The sequence below is a fragment of the Oryx dammah genome, unplaced genomic scaffold, assembly GCF_014754425.2.
Source record: "Oryx dammah isolate SB20612 unplaced genomic scaffold, SCBI_Odam_1.1 HiC_scaffold_25, whole genome shotgun sequence".
In the NCBI taxonomy this organism is placed as follows: Eukaryota; Metazoa; Chordata; class Mammalia; order Artiodactyla; family Bovidae; genus Oryx; species Oryx dammah.
Window position 1 is genome coordinate 23,334,586 of NW_024070209.1, and position 18,624 is coordinate 23,353,209.

The following is an 18,624-nucleotide window of genomic DNA, read 5'->3' on the forward strand; positions in this document are numbered from 1 at the left end:
ATGCTACAAGAAATGATGTGAGTTCACCTGTGTGCTGATTTGAGACAAGTTAGTCATGTACTCTTGGAGAAGGCAATGGCACCCCACTCCAGTACTCTTGCCTGCAAAATCCCATGGGTGGAGGAACCTGGTAGGCTGCAGTTCATGGGGTTGCTAAGAGTGGGACACGACTGAGCGACTTCACTTTCACTTTTCACTTTCATCCATTGGAGAAGGAAATGGCAACCCACTCCAGTGTTCTTGCCTGGAGAATCCCAGGGACGGCAGAGCCTGGTGGGCTGCCATTATGGGGTCACACAGAGTCGGACACGACTGAAGCAACTTAGCAGCAGTGATGTACTATGCCCCTCATCAACTTAGAATCTCTGGATAAAGACACTGGAGCAGTGGGTCCCAAAGGAAGGGAACAAAAATGCCTTCTCCCAAATCCAGAAAAATGATCTAATGTGGAAGAGATGGGTCTTTCCATGAAAAAGAGGTACTCATATTATTTACCTTGATTAAAAATATATGTTCATAAAGTCACAAGAAAGCAAATCAATATTTGTTTCTGTATTTCCCAGTTACATTGCACACCCACATGTGCCAGAACATTATGCTTTGGCTTTAAGAGACTTTACCATAGCAGAGGGCAGTTGCCTTCATAGTCCTCCTCAGTAGTCAGGTTCTAAATTTGCTGTTTTTCTTCACAGTTTTATTCCTCAGATTGGGGCCTTTATTGACAAGTAGGTATGATAAGATTTTTTAAGTCTCAAAACCAACAATTAAAGTAATTTTTGACTTTCAGACCAGAACAAAGATGATAGTGGGATTTACTCTAAAGACTTGTGTACTAAATTCTCTAAATATACTGGGGTCAGGCACCTTATCTCTTGTATATTTTAATTTATATTTAGATCTAGATACATAAAACTCCACTTGGTTAAACTGAGAGAAGTTTAATTCCTTAAGTAAACAAGAGATTTGGAGCTGAGCTCTGGGATGACTGCATGTGCCGGTGATCTAATTTCTTATTTTCTCTTCTGCTGTATTCTTAGCACGTGGGCTTTGTTCTCATGACTGATGATCCCTCAGGCATTATGTCTACTTCCCTGGAACTAGTAGGCAAAGTTAAGGCAGAAAGATAGAAAATTGCATGCCAGCTGAATTCATTCCTTTTACCAAAGCTTTTCAGAAGGCCTATCAGAAATTTTCTTTAATATTTCATTGTCCATATCTTGATCATTTGGTCATGACTAACTGCAAGGAAGACTAATATGGTCTAAGTTGGCCAGCCTAGTTTGTCACCCGATTTCTCTCATCTGTTCACCTCACCTCAACTTTCTTTGTTCCTAATCTCTAATATCTGGAGAGAAATTAAGAAGATCAGTTAAAATGTCAAAGCTTGAACTCATTGTTAAGACTGTTGGCATTCATATCAGAAGCCACAGGCTTTATGTCAGAGCTGGGAAAGTGTGAAGGTTCACCTCAGACATAGAGCACAGGAAATCATTATTTCTTCATAACAGTGCTGAAAGAATACTTCAGAATGTAGGCTTTTTAATAATTGAGTAGTTATCTTGATTTTAGTTTACTCAGTTCTTGCTGAGAATTGTCACTAGGCACTCTTTCAGGGGAAAAAAAAAACAGAAAAAAATGAACACATGACTTTTCTTTTCAAACTATTTTAGGAGCTAGGCAACAATTAGTGTTGCCATATTAATGTGGGAAGACACTCTGGTAGCACTACTGCTTTTCTTATTATTAACTACGAGTACTACATACTAGTGGGAGAGCATTGATATTAAGATTAATGAAGTGGTTACTTCATCCAAGAGGAGGCAGGAGTATTATTTCTGTGGGTTTTCAGTAAATACATTTATTAATGCTAATTAGAAGTATTTAAGCTATTAACTGTGTCCATGTTGTGTCTAAATAATGTATACTAGTTTTAAAACTCATTAAGTTTTCTTAATAAATATTTGACTCTTCATTAGGAGTAGCAGCTTCCAACCTAATTACTTGTTTCTGAGTTTTTCTTGGCACATGATCACATCCATATAAACACTCACACACACACACACACACTCAAAGGCTCATAATTATTCCATAGAGTAGTTAAGTTTACTTACCTGATTCTCTGATTAAGGAGAATAAAACTCATACTTCACCTTGCTGTAAATTACAGTTAAAGAATTTGAAATACTTAAAAGAAAAAAGTGATGCCTGTACTATGTAATTCACACAAATTAAATTGTATTAATATATAATAAGTGGTTCTAGGAATTATTAGGTAACATATTTAAACTTTCCTTATTGGTTCTAATTTGAATATAGCAACATTTTGATGAGTATTCAGATCTTTGTAAAGTACTGTGGAGTATCTTTATCAAAAGGGTTTCAGTAATTTGTCACCTTGTATGTTGTATTATGACCTTCACCTTTAAAGCAGTTGTGACATTGCTGACAAAGATCTGTTCTGTGTTGTAATTTCATGGTCAGTAGAAATTACACATGAGCTGCTTATACACTCTGAGGCATGATATTCCCTGTTTGAGGGTCAAAGCTTTGATTGTGATCACATTACTGTTAGTTTTCAGACATACTCATTTTTTGGCTTTGGGAAAAACAGCATTTGGAAAAAACAGTCAGAAGCACAAATCTTCATTCTGTCCATACCTAATTGTCAACAGCTTCTACAGAATTAATTTCTGCAATGAGTCACCAAATAAATGGTTAGAATTGTTTTTCTAAAAATGGTTTTACCACTGATTTTCCTATTGGTTATAATCCAATCACCAGTCAACACTTAGAATATCCATGAAGATGTTTTTCTTGGAGCTATTCTTCTGTAATACAAATAGCAATATACAATTTGATTTAGACAAAAAGCAGACCCCCACTTCTAAGATAAACTTACTTTCAACAAGGGGACCAAGACCATTCACTTGTAATAGTCTTTTCAACAAATGGTATTAGAATAAATGGATATGCAGATGCAAAAGAATGAAGTTCACACCATTTTTAAGTATTAACAGAATTGACAAAGGCCTAAATTTAAGAATTAAAACTATAAACATGATTTTTGCAAACCATATACTCAGTAAGAGATTAATATCAAGACTATATAATGAGCTGCTACAAATCAATAACAACAAAGAAAACATAAACCCAATTAAATGACAGGCTAAAGACTTGAACAAATATTTCTCTAAAGATATAAAAATGATTTATCAGTACATGAAAAGATGCTCGGTATCACTAGGGAAATGCAAATTTAGACCATAATGTGATAGTTCTTCACAGCTATTGTATGGCTATTATAAGAAAATAGAAAATAACAAATGGTGGTGAGGCTTTGGGGAAACTGGAGCTCTTGGGCACTTTTGCATATTTTGTAAAATATCATAGACACTGTAGAAAACAGTTTGGATATTCCTGAAAAAGTTAAGCAGAGTTATCACACCCAGCAACTTCACTCCTAGATATATATCTAGAACATCTGATTGTGTCTCTGTTTCCAGCAACAAATATGCCAGTTTATTGCTGCACCATTTACAATAGCCAAAAGGTAGCAACAACTCAGATGTCTATCAACAGACAAATGAATAAACAAAATATAACATATCCATAAAATGGAATAATATTTGGCCAAAAAAGGAATGATGTACTTACTAAATGTTACAACTTGGATGAACCTTGAAAAAAGAAACTAGTCATAATAGTCCACACACTATATGATTCCAGTCATATGAAAGCTTGGAATAGGGAAATCTATGGAGACAGAAAGTGGGTTACTGCTTAAGCCTGGGGAAAGGGAGAAGAGGTGATAAGGAGTGACAGCTGAAGGGCATGAACTTTCTCTTTTAGGTGATTAAATGTTCTAAAAGTGACAGTGATGATATTTGCTCAAACCTCTCAATATGCAAGGAAAAACATTGAAAAATTGTACATTTTAAATGGGAGAGTTGTATGGTATGTGAATTCTATCTTAATAAATCTGACTTTAAAAATGAAGATTGACTAAAACAGCTATGCCACCCCTTATCTCCAATTTGGATCTCCCTCTGACTTCATTTGCTGTTGTGATTTTGGGTGTCTTAATGGTGACAAAAAAGCCTTCTTGTATAGACCCAGCTCCTCCAGGTACTTGATAAAGGAAGAGCAAAAAGTAAAACAATAGAGGGATAAGCTAATATCATTGATTTAAAACCAGAAGCTAAAGATGTGAATTTTTTCGAAAATATAAGTGGCAAGACAAATTTATTTTCTTTTAACACTTCATGTTAAAATAGTTTTGCCTTGCCAGTTATACTTTAGATAATAACTTTACAATGGACTCAATGGCCTTGAGAGGAGTTTCCAAATACATTTATCTACTTGCTTCACATCCATATAGATTAAAAATATATTCCTACTCAGCAAGAATTCTTGGTGCTTACTGGTAGATAGATATGATTATGAGGAATGAAAATCTTACTCTTTTCTGACTCTGGGACTGATGCTCTGACTTTTCACTCTCTGGGCCAAATCTAGATAGGGGAAGGTAAACCTTAGATAAATACTCATGATAGAGTAGAGCACAGAACTTACTTCCTGTCTTGAGCCTCAGAAAAATGTCACTAACCTGGGGAACAAATGAATATGGCAGCCCAGCATGGTCAGGTAAAGAAAAGCCCTGGTTTTGAGGAGTCCTGACTTCCCCTGTGGTGTGGATGCTCTGACAAATCTCAGGCCTGGATGGGACTCTGTAGCAAAGTGTAGTACTCCATAAGAAAGGTTAAGAGCAGAACAACTAGCCACAGGATAGTGAAAAGTACAGAAAGCTGGAAAAAAAATAAGACTGTAAGTTATGACAGTCCCAAATAAGCTGCAAATGCCAGCAGGACGAGGCACATCATCTGGACAATAGAGGGAGATACTGACTCCAATTTTCTTGGTGTCACCTAAGTTTCACAACTTCCTTCCCCCATTTTACACACAGATACCATTATGGGGAGAGAAGCAGGTAGAAGAGTGTATCTGAAAGACAGACTGGATATTTTTTCCAAGAAACGTTATATGTAAACACACTAACCAGGGGACAGGAGAGCTGAAGTTAAGTGGAAATCAGGAAAGTAAGAGTGGCAAATAGTTTTATACAATGAACAGTTGGTGCCTGGGTATAAGAACCAAAGAATAAATTTTTGAGACTTTACATGTTTGTTGATTTCTCAAGGTGAGAAGTGTTGCATTGGCAATAAATTTAAGAACACCTTGGCTGAGACGATAGATGGACTCATCTGTTCCAAGGTTTGAGAGTACTTCCCTGGCAGAATCCCCAGGTATAAGCACTGAAATCTTGGTGTATAAATATACTGTACTGCTCAGGGAAAAGTACCCAGTTTAGAACCTGAGTTCATGCTCAGGACTGATTAAGTCTGTTTGCTATCTAATGAGGAATTAAAGGCTGACTAATATGTCCAAAGAAAGTAGTCTGTGATTAATCAACATATCACACACATGCAAAGATGAATTAAAAAATAAAATTCAGGAGGACATTAAGATTGTGCAATTTACTGTATCCTGGAAAGAAATTGATATTTTGATGTGGACCTGAATCCATACATAGGAAGGAGACATACAACACTTTATACAGGTACATATATATTTTATACACTTTATACAGGTACATTTTTTTTTCAGAGTTTTCTACTCTGTGGTACAAAGGAAAGGTAACAGGGCTCTTATGGAGAATAATTTTGAACTGAAAAAAATAAAATTAAATCCAGCTGACAATTTTGTCTCATCAAGAGGAAGCATAAAATTTCTGGCATAACTATCCCAGTGGTATCCCCAGAAAACTGAGTGTTCAACTGAAAAGTGTCAAAACATGTAATTAAGCAGAACATTTACAACTTAGTTTCTTCCCAATAATTTGTAAATACTCCACTTACTTGGAATAGGTTTTAATTTCCTGTTTAACAATAACTGATTCTAATTACCTTCTGTTTTTCAGTTATGAAAAAGAGAAAAGTTATTTGAGTATGATGGTAGATGCATAAATGTTGGCCCTAGAAGTAAAGAGCCCGTCTGCCCTTGCAGGTAGATGTAAGAGGCACAGGTTTGATTCCTGGGTTGGGAAGAACTCCTGAAAGGAGGGCATGGCAACCCATTCCAGTATCCAGAATCCCATGGACAGAGGACCCTGGCAGACTATGGTCCATAGGGTCGCAAACAGGCTGGACACAACTGAAGCAACAGCACGCAGGCACATACATAAATAACTGTTGTCTCAAGTTCTCCAAATGTAAAACTAGGATTATAGTATAGTGCAGTTGTTTAATAGTTTCTCCTTCAACAAAAGATATCCATTCCCCCAAATGTAATATAATGTCACATTAACTACACACAGGAATGAATATATACATCTATTCACACATACAGATTAAAACCTCATGCTCAATAAGTTATCTTGACTTAATAAATACATAAATACCAAAGCCTGTCATTCAAATATCAACCATGAACTATGTATATTTCCATATGTGTATATTTATCCACGTGCATACACATGCGCTGTGCTTAGCTGCTCATTCCTGTCTGACTCTTTGCGACCACATGGACTCTAGCCCACCAGGCTCCTGCTCCCCTGTCCATGGCAATTCTCCAGCCAAGAAACTGGAGTGGGTTGCCATGCCGTCCTTCAGGGCATCTTCCCAACCCAGGGATCGAACCCAGGTCTCCCACACTACAGGCTGATTCTTTACCATCTAAGCCACTAGGGAAGCCCAAGAATACTGGAGTGGGTAGCCTATGCCTTCTCCGGGGGAACTTCCCCACCCAGGTATCGAACCACGGTCTTCTGCATTGCAGGTGGATTTTTACCAGCTGAGCTACCCAGGAAGCCTGTGTGTATACATATTTTACATAAGATTTTCATTTCCTTTTTCAGTATAACTTCTCTTTATTCCTTCCTCCTTTATGTTATTATTGTCATACAAGTTATATTGTTATAAGCATTTTATAATTTTCAATTTATGCCAGTTTTTAAAATCAGATATGAAAACAAAGCTAACAAAAATATATGTTACTGTTTTTTATATCTACCTATGCAGATACCTTTATTTCTTCATGTGGACTCATGCTACTATTGTGTGCTCTCATTTCAGCCTGAAAGATTATCTTGATTACTGTAATTTTGTAGGGCAGGGTGCTAGCAACGGATTCTCCCCCATTTTTTTACTTTTCTGAGGATATATTAATGTTTCTTCCATTTTTGAAGAATTTTGTTGGATATAGAATTTTTTGTTTTGTTTTACTTTATTTTTTAATTGGAGGACAAAAACAATGTTGTGTTGAATTCATACATCAAGATGAATCAGTTATAGGTATACACATGACTCCTGCCTCTTGAAACTCCCTCACACCTCCCACCCCATCCCACCCTTCTAGGTTGTCACAGAACACGAGGCAGAGCTCCCTGCATGATAGAGCAACTTTTCATTAGCTATCTATTTTATACATAGTAATATAAATATATTCCAGTGCTGCTCTCTCAATTCATCCTACTCTCTCCTTCCCCTGCTGTGTCCATAAGTGTGTTTTCTATGTCTAGGTCTGTATTCCTGCCCTGCAAATAGATTCATCAATATCATTTCTTCTGTATTAATATACAATATTTTTTTTTCTGACTTTACTCTGTATAATAGGCTTTAGGTTCATCCACCTCACTACAACTAACCCAAATTCGTTCCTTTTTATGGCTGAGTAATAATCCATTGTATATAGGTGCCACAGTTTCTTCATCAATTCATCTGTTGACAGACATCTAGGTTTCTTCCATGTCCTGGCTATTTTCAATTATGATTTTCTCAGGTTATATGCCCAGTAGTGGGATTGCTGGGTCATAGTAGTTTTATTCCTCGTTTTTAAAGAAATTTCCATACTATTCTCCATAGTGGCTGTACCAATTTACATTCCCACCAACAGTGCAAGAGGGTTCCCTTTTCTCCACATCCTCTCCAGCATTTATTGTTTGTAGACTTTTTTGGTTGATGGCCATTCTGACTGATATGAGGTGATACCTCATTATAGTTTTGATTTGCATTTCTCTAATGAAAAGTGATGCTGAGCATTTTTCATGGGTTTATTAGCCACCAGGATGTGACAGTCTTTTCTTTCAACACTTTATGTTATTTGCTGCTTTTGGCCTGCATGGTTTCTGATTAGAAGTTAGCTGTTAATCTTATTTAAGATTCCTTATAGGTGATGATTATTTTTCTCTTGCTACTTTCAAGAGTCTTTCATTCTTTGGTTTTTGACATTTTTACTATGATAATCCTAGGCATAGAAATATTTGAGTTTATCCTACTTGGAATTTATTTTGCCTCATGAATGTATAGATCCATATTTCTCATCAAATTTGGGAATTCGCCCATTAACTTTTCAAATGTACTCCTTGCCCTCTTTTCTTTCTCTTCTCTTTGTATGTATATGCTTCCTTTCTGTATGTATAGATTGATATTACTAGTGATGACCCATAGGATTATGAGGCTCTGTTTAGTTTTTTTCCCATCATATATTCATTTCTTATCCTTAGATGTTTAATCTAGATGCTTTAAATGGAAAGTGCTACACAAATTATTCCACATAATCTATCAGTATATCTTCTGTATGGTATTTAAGGGATACATTAGTCTACTGCATGCCTACTGGAAGATTAGGCATTTTTACATAAACAGCTACATAATTTTACTATAAAATCACTATATTCTTTTTGTGTATGTTTTGCAACTTCTGCCTCAGGCATAGACTAAAGCCCACTGGACAGTTCTCTCCTTTTATTTCAGGAGGACTACAGCTGTTTAAAAAATGAAATTAAGTTTAATATTTTTCACTCTTTAAAGACATTTTAAGATGTTTTTTCTTCTATTTCAGTTCCTGCTTTTTCTTTCTCTCCTCTTCACCTTCCTTCCATCTCTTTTTAAAACACTATCATGTATCAAGAATTGTGCTAGGTAGTAAGGATAAAAATAAACAAAACAAAAAGTTGAACCCCAAAGAATTTTAAGTCTGGCAAAGGGAGCAGGGAAGCAAAATCAATAGTTTAAGGTAGGATATGTTACAAGGAGTAGACACACAGAGTTCTGGAAACAACAGAGAACAACCTTGTACAAATTATCAGCTAATCGTGGGCTGAGAGGATGGCAGCAGAGTCATAATCTAAAGAATAAGTAGGAAATAACAAGGGAGACAATGAAAAAAAAAAGTATACCCAAGGGAAAGGGAGGGGTACATTTTTTATTGGGGAAATGCAATTGTTTGATCCGGCTGTAGTTCCATTCATCCATGCATTTATACTTTACAGTTTTCACTCACATTGGCCACCAGGGAGTTTTCTAATTTCTTTGCATTGATTTGCATCTATTCATTATGATAATCTTAAAGAAACTATTTGAAATATTTTGGTCTACCAAATTGGTAGTTTATCACTTTTTTTCTAATTGAACTAAAATTGACTTAACAATATTGTGTTAGTTTCAGGTGTATAGCATAGTGATTCAGATTTTTTTTTCAGATTATAATCCATTACAGGTTATTACAACATATTGAATGTGATTTCCTGTGCTATACAGTATGTCCTGGTTTATCTGTTTTATGTATTGTAGCTTGTATCCCTTAATTCCATACACATAATTTGTCCCTCCATCCCTCCTCCTTCAGTTTGGTTAACCATAAGTTTATTCTCTTGTACTGTGAATCTGTTTCATATATACATTCATTTGTATTATTTATTACATTCCATATATATATGATACCAAATACTATTTGTCCTCTTGTCTGACTTTATGAAGTATAATATTCTCTAGATCCATCCATATTACTGCAAGTGGCAATATTTCATTTTATATGGCTGATTTATATTCTACTGTTCCTGTGTGTGTGTGTGTGTGTGTGTGTGTGTGTGTGTGTATACCTTCAGATCTTGAGTCAGTTGTCTGTTGATAGACACTTGGATTGTTTCCATGTCTCTGATATTGTAAATAGTGCTACTGTGAACACCGTGGTGCATATATCTTTTCAAATTAGTTTTCACTTTTTCCATATATATATATATATACACATACACACACACACACCCAGGAGTGGGATTGTTAGATCATACATTAACTCTGTTTTTAGGTTTTTTAAGGCACATTCATAGTTTTGTCCATAGTGGTTATGCTGATGTACATTTCCACAAATCATATAGGAGGGATCCCTTTTTTTCACACCCTCTCCAGCATTTTTTATTTGTAGAATTTTGATAATAGCCATTCTGACCAGCATGATGTGATACCTTGTTGTGATTTTGATTTGCATTTCTCTAATAACACCACTGAGCGACTGAACTGAACTGAACTGAACTGAATAATTAGTGCAGTTGCCATCTTTTCATGTGCTGTTTGGCCTTTGGAGAAGTGTCTATTTAGGTCATTTTTTTGATTAAGTTGTTTGTTTTCTGAATATTGAGATATATGAGCTATTTGTATATGTTGGAGATTAAATCCCTTGTTGGTTGCTTCATCTGCAAATATTATCCCCCATTCTGTGGGTGTCTTTACATTTTGTTAATGACCTCCTTTGGGCAAAAGGTCTTAAGTTGATTAGGTCCCATTTGTATATTTTTGCTTTTATTTCTTTTGCCTTGGGAGACTGATCTAAGAAAGTATTACTGATTATGTATGAGAACATTATGCCTATATTCTCCTCTAGGAGTTTTACGGTGTCATGTCTTATATTGAGGTCTTTAAAACACACTGAGCTCACTTTTGTATATAGTGTGAGGGAATGTTCTAATTTCATTGATTTACATGTGGCTGTCCAGCATTCCCAACATGACCTGTGTTTTGTCCATTGTAAATTCTTGCCACTTTGTAGAAGATTCATTGATCACAGGTGTGTGGGTTTTTTTCTGGGCCCTCCATTATGTTCTCTTGCTCTATATGTCTGGTTTTGTGCCAGTACTATGCTGTTGTGATTACTGTAGCTTGTAGTAGAGTCTGAAGTCTGAACAGAGGACTCCTCCTGCTTTGTTTATTTTCCTCAGGACTGCTTTGGCAATTCTGGGCCCTTTGTGGTATCATAAATTTTAGGATTATTCTTTCTAGTGCTGTGGAAAATGTCACAGATGTTCTGATAGGAATTGCATTAAATATGTAAGTTGCCTTGAGTACTATGACCATTTTAACAATAATTCTTCCAATCCAAGAGCATATGATATCCCTCCATTTCTTGAATCATTTACAATTTCCTTTGTCTATATTTTAAGTTTTCAGTGTGTAGGTCTTTCACCTTCTGGTTAAGTTTATTCCTAGGTACTTTATTTCTGTTGATGTGATTTAAAATAGGGTTTTTATAACATTCCCTTTCTGATATTTCATTAATAGCATAAAGAAATGCAACAGGTTTCTGTATATTAATTTTGCATCCTACAGGAATTGAAGTGGCTACACTGCTGCCTATGATATGGGCTGTCTCTGGCAATCTTCTCTCGGGACTTGTCTCAGATCCAGTATTAAGCTGAGGTATGCAGTGGAGAGAGTAAAAAGAGCCAAACGCTCTCACTGGGAGGTAAACTGCTGTTTAGTCCTAAAGGGGCTGACAGTGGCTATCATCACCCCACCCGGACCACACCCTAGCCGTCTCCAGGCTGTCTCTGTAAAGCTAGATGGGTCATCTCCTAGGATCTATTTGCCAGCTTCAGCGCTTAGCTACTACTCTTTTGGTGCTGCCCCATGTGTGTGGAGCCTCCATGGCTCCACCCAGCTCATACCTCAGGCATTCTGGTCTTTCTCTGAATAGCCCAAACAAGTCTCGACTCAGATCTGAAGCCAGACTGTGGTGTGAAGTGAATGAGGCTGGGATGTTCACCTGTTTCTATTGGGAGGTGTGGCGAGGTGGCAATCACCAGTGAAAAACTCTCTGCACCCTAAGTTAGCAAGCCCACATGCTTGCACTCCCCTTGAGTAGAATTTAGGCTTCTTCTGCCCTCCTGTTGTCTCAGTGGATTTCCTAAGAGGCAAGGAAGCCTGTCCCCTCTGTGTGGTATCCCACAGCTGGGATGCCCAGATAATAGCTCAGCCTGCTTGCTACACAAGGCAAGTGTCCACTCAGGTGAATCTTCTCTTCTCTTTCTTATGGATCCTTCCCACGGTGCAAGTCCTGACTCAATGCCTTTTATTTCTGTCCTACCTACCAGGTTATGTGGAGTTTTTCTTGCAGCTTTGGTTGTGTAGCATCTCTTCTGCCAGTTTCCAGTTAATTTAACTGAGAATTGTTCCAAATATAGATGTATTTTATCTGTGTTTTGGGGGGTTAAGCTCCATGTCCTCCTACCCTGACTTCTTGATCTCTTCCTATATATGTTTTATCATTTTTAACACTAAAAATATTTAAATATACAAAGACTTTGTGATTATTTTCATGAGTCATATATCCCCTCATTTTTCTCAAAGCACTTCTATTCTCCCACAGAAGAGAAACTAAGGTCAAATGATTTTCCATCTTTCCATGATGATTTAAGAGAGAAACTAGGATAAAATATATGATGATTCCTTAGTTTGAAGGCTATTATATATCTTTTTGAGTTTAATTTCCTGTTAGCTATCTACTTTTACCATTTATTATTTATGTCTTGGTACACTTCATTAGTGATAAATTAACCTGCTCTGAAAACATTTATACCTTCAACCAAATCTTATATAGAAAACTAAAGTTTTCTTAAATATTTTTACACTTAAAATTTAACTATTTGTATTTTAATCCTTACATCTGATTACATTGATCATAAATCATTCCTAATTTCAAGATGAGACAGTGTATGACACTATTCCCTGGTATGTCTAAAAACAATAAGAAGGTCAGAAGAAACTCTATTGCGCCCTCAAAATGTCCTCATGTGCTTCAACATAAGAACTTGCTCCATGAATCTGAGGCCACACAGAAATAGAGCTAATTCTGTAGTCAGCTTAATTTCTATTCCAACATGTATTACTCTGACAACTGCACAGACTTGTACAGATATATCTCTCTAGGATAGAAGTTGACCTATTTAGTTATTTTTTTCATTAGTTACCTAAATAAAATAAAAAATAAAACTTTTAAGTTATTTTTAATAGAGACATTGAATAGAAAAAAGTTAATTGTATTGCTTATGAGCCAGTATTTTTTATCTGCTCCCAGGATTGCAGAAATTCTCAGGGAAAGAGGTTCAGAGTGACAGTCACCAGATTGAAACAGACTGCACTATGTTCTAAATGTGAGAAAAAATGTGAAGTAATATATATACACAAAGACATTTACATTGCTGTAAAGAGTTGATAACAAGATTCAATTTACATTTGTTTGACAGTTGAAAGACTAGAGTTTATTTGAATACATTTAGGAAGACCTTGTAAAGTTAGTAAATTCTGCCATAAGTTCTCCTTTATTTCTACAAAGGTGGACATATTCTGAGGACAGTTTCATATTGAATGTAGCTGCTAACAAATTTTAATTTTGATTTTATTGGAGTATAGTTGATTTACAATGTTGTGTTAGTTTCAGGAATACAGTAAAATGATTCAGTTATACATATACTCATTATCTTAGATTCTTTTCTCATATAGATTATTAAAGAATATTCAGTAGACTTCCCTGTGCTAACCAGTAGGTCTTTGTTGGTTATCTATCTTACATATAATAGTGTGTGTATATTCATCCCAATCTTCTGATTTATTCCCCCCTACCCTGTCCATGTTTTCCCTTTGGTCACCATAAGTTTGTTTTCAATATCTGTAAGTCTATTTCTGTTTTGTAAATAAGGTCATTTATGTTTTTAAAATTAGATTCCACATATGAGTGACATTATATATTTGTCCTTCTCTGTTCATCTTACTTCACTTAGTGTGATAATTTCTAGGTCCATCCATGTTGCTGCAAATGGCATTGCCTCATTCTGTTCATGCCTGAGTAATATTCCACTGTATACATGTACCATATCTTCATCATCTATTTAATCTGTTGATGGACATTTAACTTGCTTCCACGTCTTGGCTATTGTGAATAGTACTGCAAAGAACACTGAGGTGCGTGTATCATTTTGAACCATAGTTTTCTCCAGATAAGTGCCCAGGAGTGAGATTGCTGGATCATACAGTAGCTCAATTTTTAGTTTTTTAAGGAACCTCCATACTATTCTCCATAATAGCTGTATCAATTTACATTCCTACCAACAGTGTAGGAGGATTCCTTTTTCTCCATACCCTCTCCAGCATTTACTGTTTGTAGTCTTTTTGATGATTACTGTTCTAACTGGTATGAAGTGATAACTCATTGTAGTTTTGGCCCGCATTTCTCTGATAATTAGTAATGTTGAGCATCTTATGTGCTTTTTGAACATCTGTTTGTCTTCTTTGGAGAAATGTCTATTTAGGCCTTCTGCCCATTTGGGGGGCTTTTTTTTTTTTTTTTACAGAGCTGCATGAGCTATTTGTATAATCTGCAGATCTTTGAATGAATAAATCTTGCTTCATCTGCAAGGGATTATCATTTTCTTTCATTCTGTGGGCTATCTTTTCAGTTAGCTTATGGTTTCCTTTCCTGTGCAGAGGCTTTTAAGTTTAATTAGGCCCTATTTGTTTGTTTTTATTTTCATTACTGTAGGAGGTGGTTCAAAAAAAAATATTGCTATGATTTGTTTCAAAGAGGGTTCTGCCCATGTTTTCTTCTAAGATTCTGGTCTTACATTTAGGTCTTTGATATATTTTGAGTTTGTGTGCATGATGTTAGAAAATGTTCTAGTTTTGTTCTTTTATATATAGTGGTCCAGTTTCCCCAGCACCACTTACTGAAGAGATTATCTTTACTCCATTATAGTCTAGCCTCCTTTGTTGTAGATTAATTGATCACAGATATGTGGGCTTATTTCTGGGTTATCCATCCTGTTACATTGATCTATATTTCTGTTTTCATCTATATTTGTGTGATTTATATTACTGTTTTGTTTACTGTAGCTTTGTAGTATAGTCTGAAGTCAGGGAGTCTGATTCTCCCAGTTCTGTTTTTGTTTCTCAGGATTGTTTTGGCTATTTGGGGCCTTTTGTGTTTCCATATAAAGTTAAAATTTTTGTTTTGTTTTGTTCTAGTTCTGTGAAACATGCCACTGGTGACTTGATGGGGATTGCACTGAATCTGTAGATTGGTTTGGGTAGTATATTCATTTGGATAATATTGATTCTTCCAAACTAAGAACAGGTATATATTTCCATCTGTTTGTGTCAGCTTCAGTTTCTTTGATCATCATCTTACAGTTTTCAGAGTACATGTCTTTTGTCTCCTTAGGTAGATTTATTCCTAGGTATTTTATTCTTTTTGTGAAAATGGTAAATGGGATTATTTCCTTGATTTCTCCTACTGGTCTTTCATAGTATATAGAAATGCAAGAGAGTTTCATGGATTAACTTTATACTCTGAAACTTCACTGAATTCATTGATGAGCTCTAGCAGTTTCTGGTAGCATCTTTAGGATTTTCTATGTATCGTAACATGTCATCTGCAAACAGTAACAGTTTTACTACTTCTTTTACAATTTGAATTTCTTTTATTTCTTTTTCTTCTCTATTTGTTATAGCTAGAACTTCCAAAACTATGTTCAATAAAAGTGGCAACAGTGGACATTCCTTGCCTTGTTCCTGTTCTTAGAGGGAATGCTTTCAGCTTTTTCACCAATGAAGATAGTGTTAGCTGTGAGTTTGTCATATAAGATCTTTATTATGTTGAGGTAGGTGTTGAAATTTGTCAGAAGATATTTCTGCATCTATTGAAATGACCATATGGTTTTTATTTTTTCAGTTTGTTAATGTGGTGCATCACACTGATTTGCATATAGTGAAGAATTCTTACATCCATGGGATCAATTCCACTTGCTCAGAGTACATGATCCTCTGAATGTATTGTTGAATTTAGTTTGCTACTATTTTGTTGTGGATTTTTATCTCTATGTTTATCAGTGATAGAGGCTTATTACTTTCATTCTTTGTGGTGTCTTTGGTTTTGGTATCAGGGTAGGTAGGTAGCTTCATAGAGTGAATTGGAAGTGTTCCTTCCTCTGTGATTTTTTGGACAAATTTCAGAAGGATAGGTATTAACTCTTCTCTAAATGTTTGATATAGTTTGCCTATGAATTCATCTGGTTCTGGACATTTGTTGGAGTGTTTTAATCACAGTTTCAATTTCAGTACTTGTGACTGGTCTGTTCATATTTTCTATTTCTTCCTGGTTCATTCTGAGAAAGAAACAGCCTTCCAAGAACTTGTCCATTTATTCTAGATTGTCCATTTGCATATAGTTGTTAGTACAAGAAATTTTAGAACTGGTCTTATGGGTAGCATTTCTGGTCATCTATCACACAATGCTCAATCTGCAAATGATTTGGGTTGTAATTCTATCACATTGCCAGAAGTAAAAGTGACTACTAGATTTTTGGAGAGTACAGTTTTGTCTGTGCAGGGAAATTTAGAATTTCCTAAAAGTGGGGGAAAAAATAAAATGAAATTTACTAGAGTTCTACACTATTGCCTTGATAGTAAATATTAGACTATCAGCTTATAATAAAAATGAAAGGGAGTTTGTCCCAACAACTACGTGGCCAGAGCAACTAGTTTCTAGCAGAAGACACATGAAAAATTAGGCATATCTCTTTCACCAGGAGTACCAGGGACGAGGCTTATGAAAAAAAAAAAAAAAAAAGGAAACAGAGTCGTTATAAGTAACCAGATCTGTGAATGAAACTCTTCAACTTGACTATAACTGTATAAAAGGCAAAAATTTTTAATTAAGTGGGTTAAACAATATAGGACCTCATTTCTTTCTCACACAAAGTGAGTTTAAAGTATGCAGACCAGGACTGTTATGTGGTTCTAGTGTTGGAGATTTGGGATCAATATAGATTCCATTATTAGGGAAGTAAAGTCAAATGTGATATATATACACACACACACATATATACATATACTAAAGAATACAGTCCAGAAGTTAGAAGGAATTAACTAGATGTGTAAGACACACTGTAAGTAAATCCCAGAACATATACACACAAATAGTCATGGATGAAAATAGGTGGAACAAGATCTATAGCATGTAAAAATAAACATACAGAAGTTAACACTACATATTTTCAAGTACACTTATGTATTCAAAGATTTGTTAAAATGGGAACCTATAAAGCAAGAGTAAATGGTGGTGAGTAAGGATAAAAGGAAAAAGATTGTGGATGGATAGATGATAAACATGTCTTAAGGAACCATATTAGTAATTTCTCTTGAACAGAAATGTATAAGTAACACTGTACCTGAGTTCCATGAAAAACTACAACAAAAATGTTCAAACAGAAAAAGAAATAAATCTAACTAAGCTGTAACAAACAGGGATAATAAAAAAATATTTTTCCCCTCTGATGTCATAAATGAGGGCTATGAGATAAATCTTCAATAGAAGTAGAATACTATCTTCAGGAGTTATGGAGGGAACAGCTTGCCTTTCATGAATGATCTGTTGTGAGAATTGACATATCACATGAGATAGTGACAAATTCTTTAATACTTTGTTTATATTGGATAAGAAGGAAGTGTATATATAATAGATAGAGCCCCCATTATTAAATAAATTTATGTAAGCCTGAGGGCTTCCCAGGCGGTGCTAGTGGTAAAGAACCCACCTGCCAATTTAGGGGACATAAGAGACACAGGTTCAATCCCTGTCTTGGGAAGATCCCCTGGAGAAGGAAATGGCAACCCACTCCAGTATTCTTACGTGGAAAGTCCAATGGACAGAGGAGCCCATAGGGCTACAGTCCATAGGGTAGCAAAGAATCAGACATGACTGAAGTGATTACATGCAGATGACCCTGAAAGACATTTCAGTTCAGTTCAGTTCAGTTCAGTCACTCAGTCGTGTCTGACTCTTTGTGACACCATGAATCGCAGCACGCCAGGCCTCCCTGTCCATCACCAACTCCCAGAGTTCGCTCAGACTCACATCCATTGAGTCAGTGATGCCATCCAGCCATCTCATCCTCTGTCGTCCCCTTCTCCTCCTGCCCCCAATCCCTCCCAGCATCAGAGTCTTTTCCAATGAGTCAACTCTTCACATGAGGTGGCCAAAGTATAGGAGTTTCAGCTTCAGCATCAGTCCTTCCAAAGATACATCCAGGGCTGATTTCCTTTAGAATGGACTGGTTGGATCTCCTTGCAGTCCAAGGGAATCTCAAGAGTCTTCTCCAACACCACAGTTCAAAAGCATCAATTCTTCTGCGCTCAGCCTTCTTCACAGTCCAACTCTCACATCCATACATGACCACAGGAAAAACCATAGCCTTGACTAGGCAGACCTTAGTCAGCAAAGTAATGTCTCTGCTTTTGAATATGCTATCTAGGTTGGTCATAACTTTTCTTCCAAGGAGTAAGCGTCTTTTAATTTCATGGCTGCAATCACCATCTGCAGTGATTTTGGAGCCCCCAAAAATAAAGTCTGACACTGTTTCCCCATCTATTTCCCATGAAGTGATGGGACCAGATGCCATGATCTTCGTTTTCTGAATGTTGAGCTTTAGGCCAACTTTGTCACTCTCCTCTTTCACTTTGA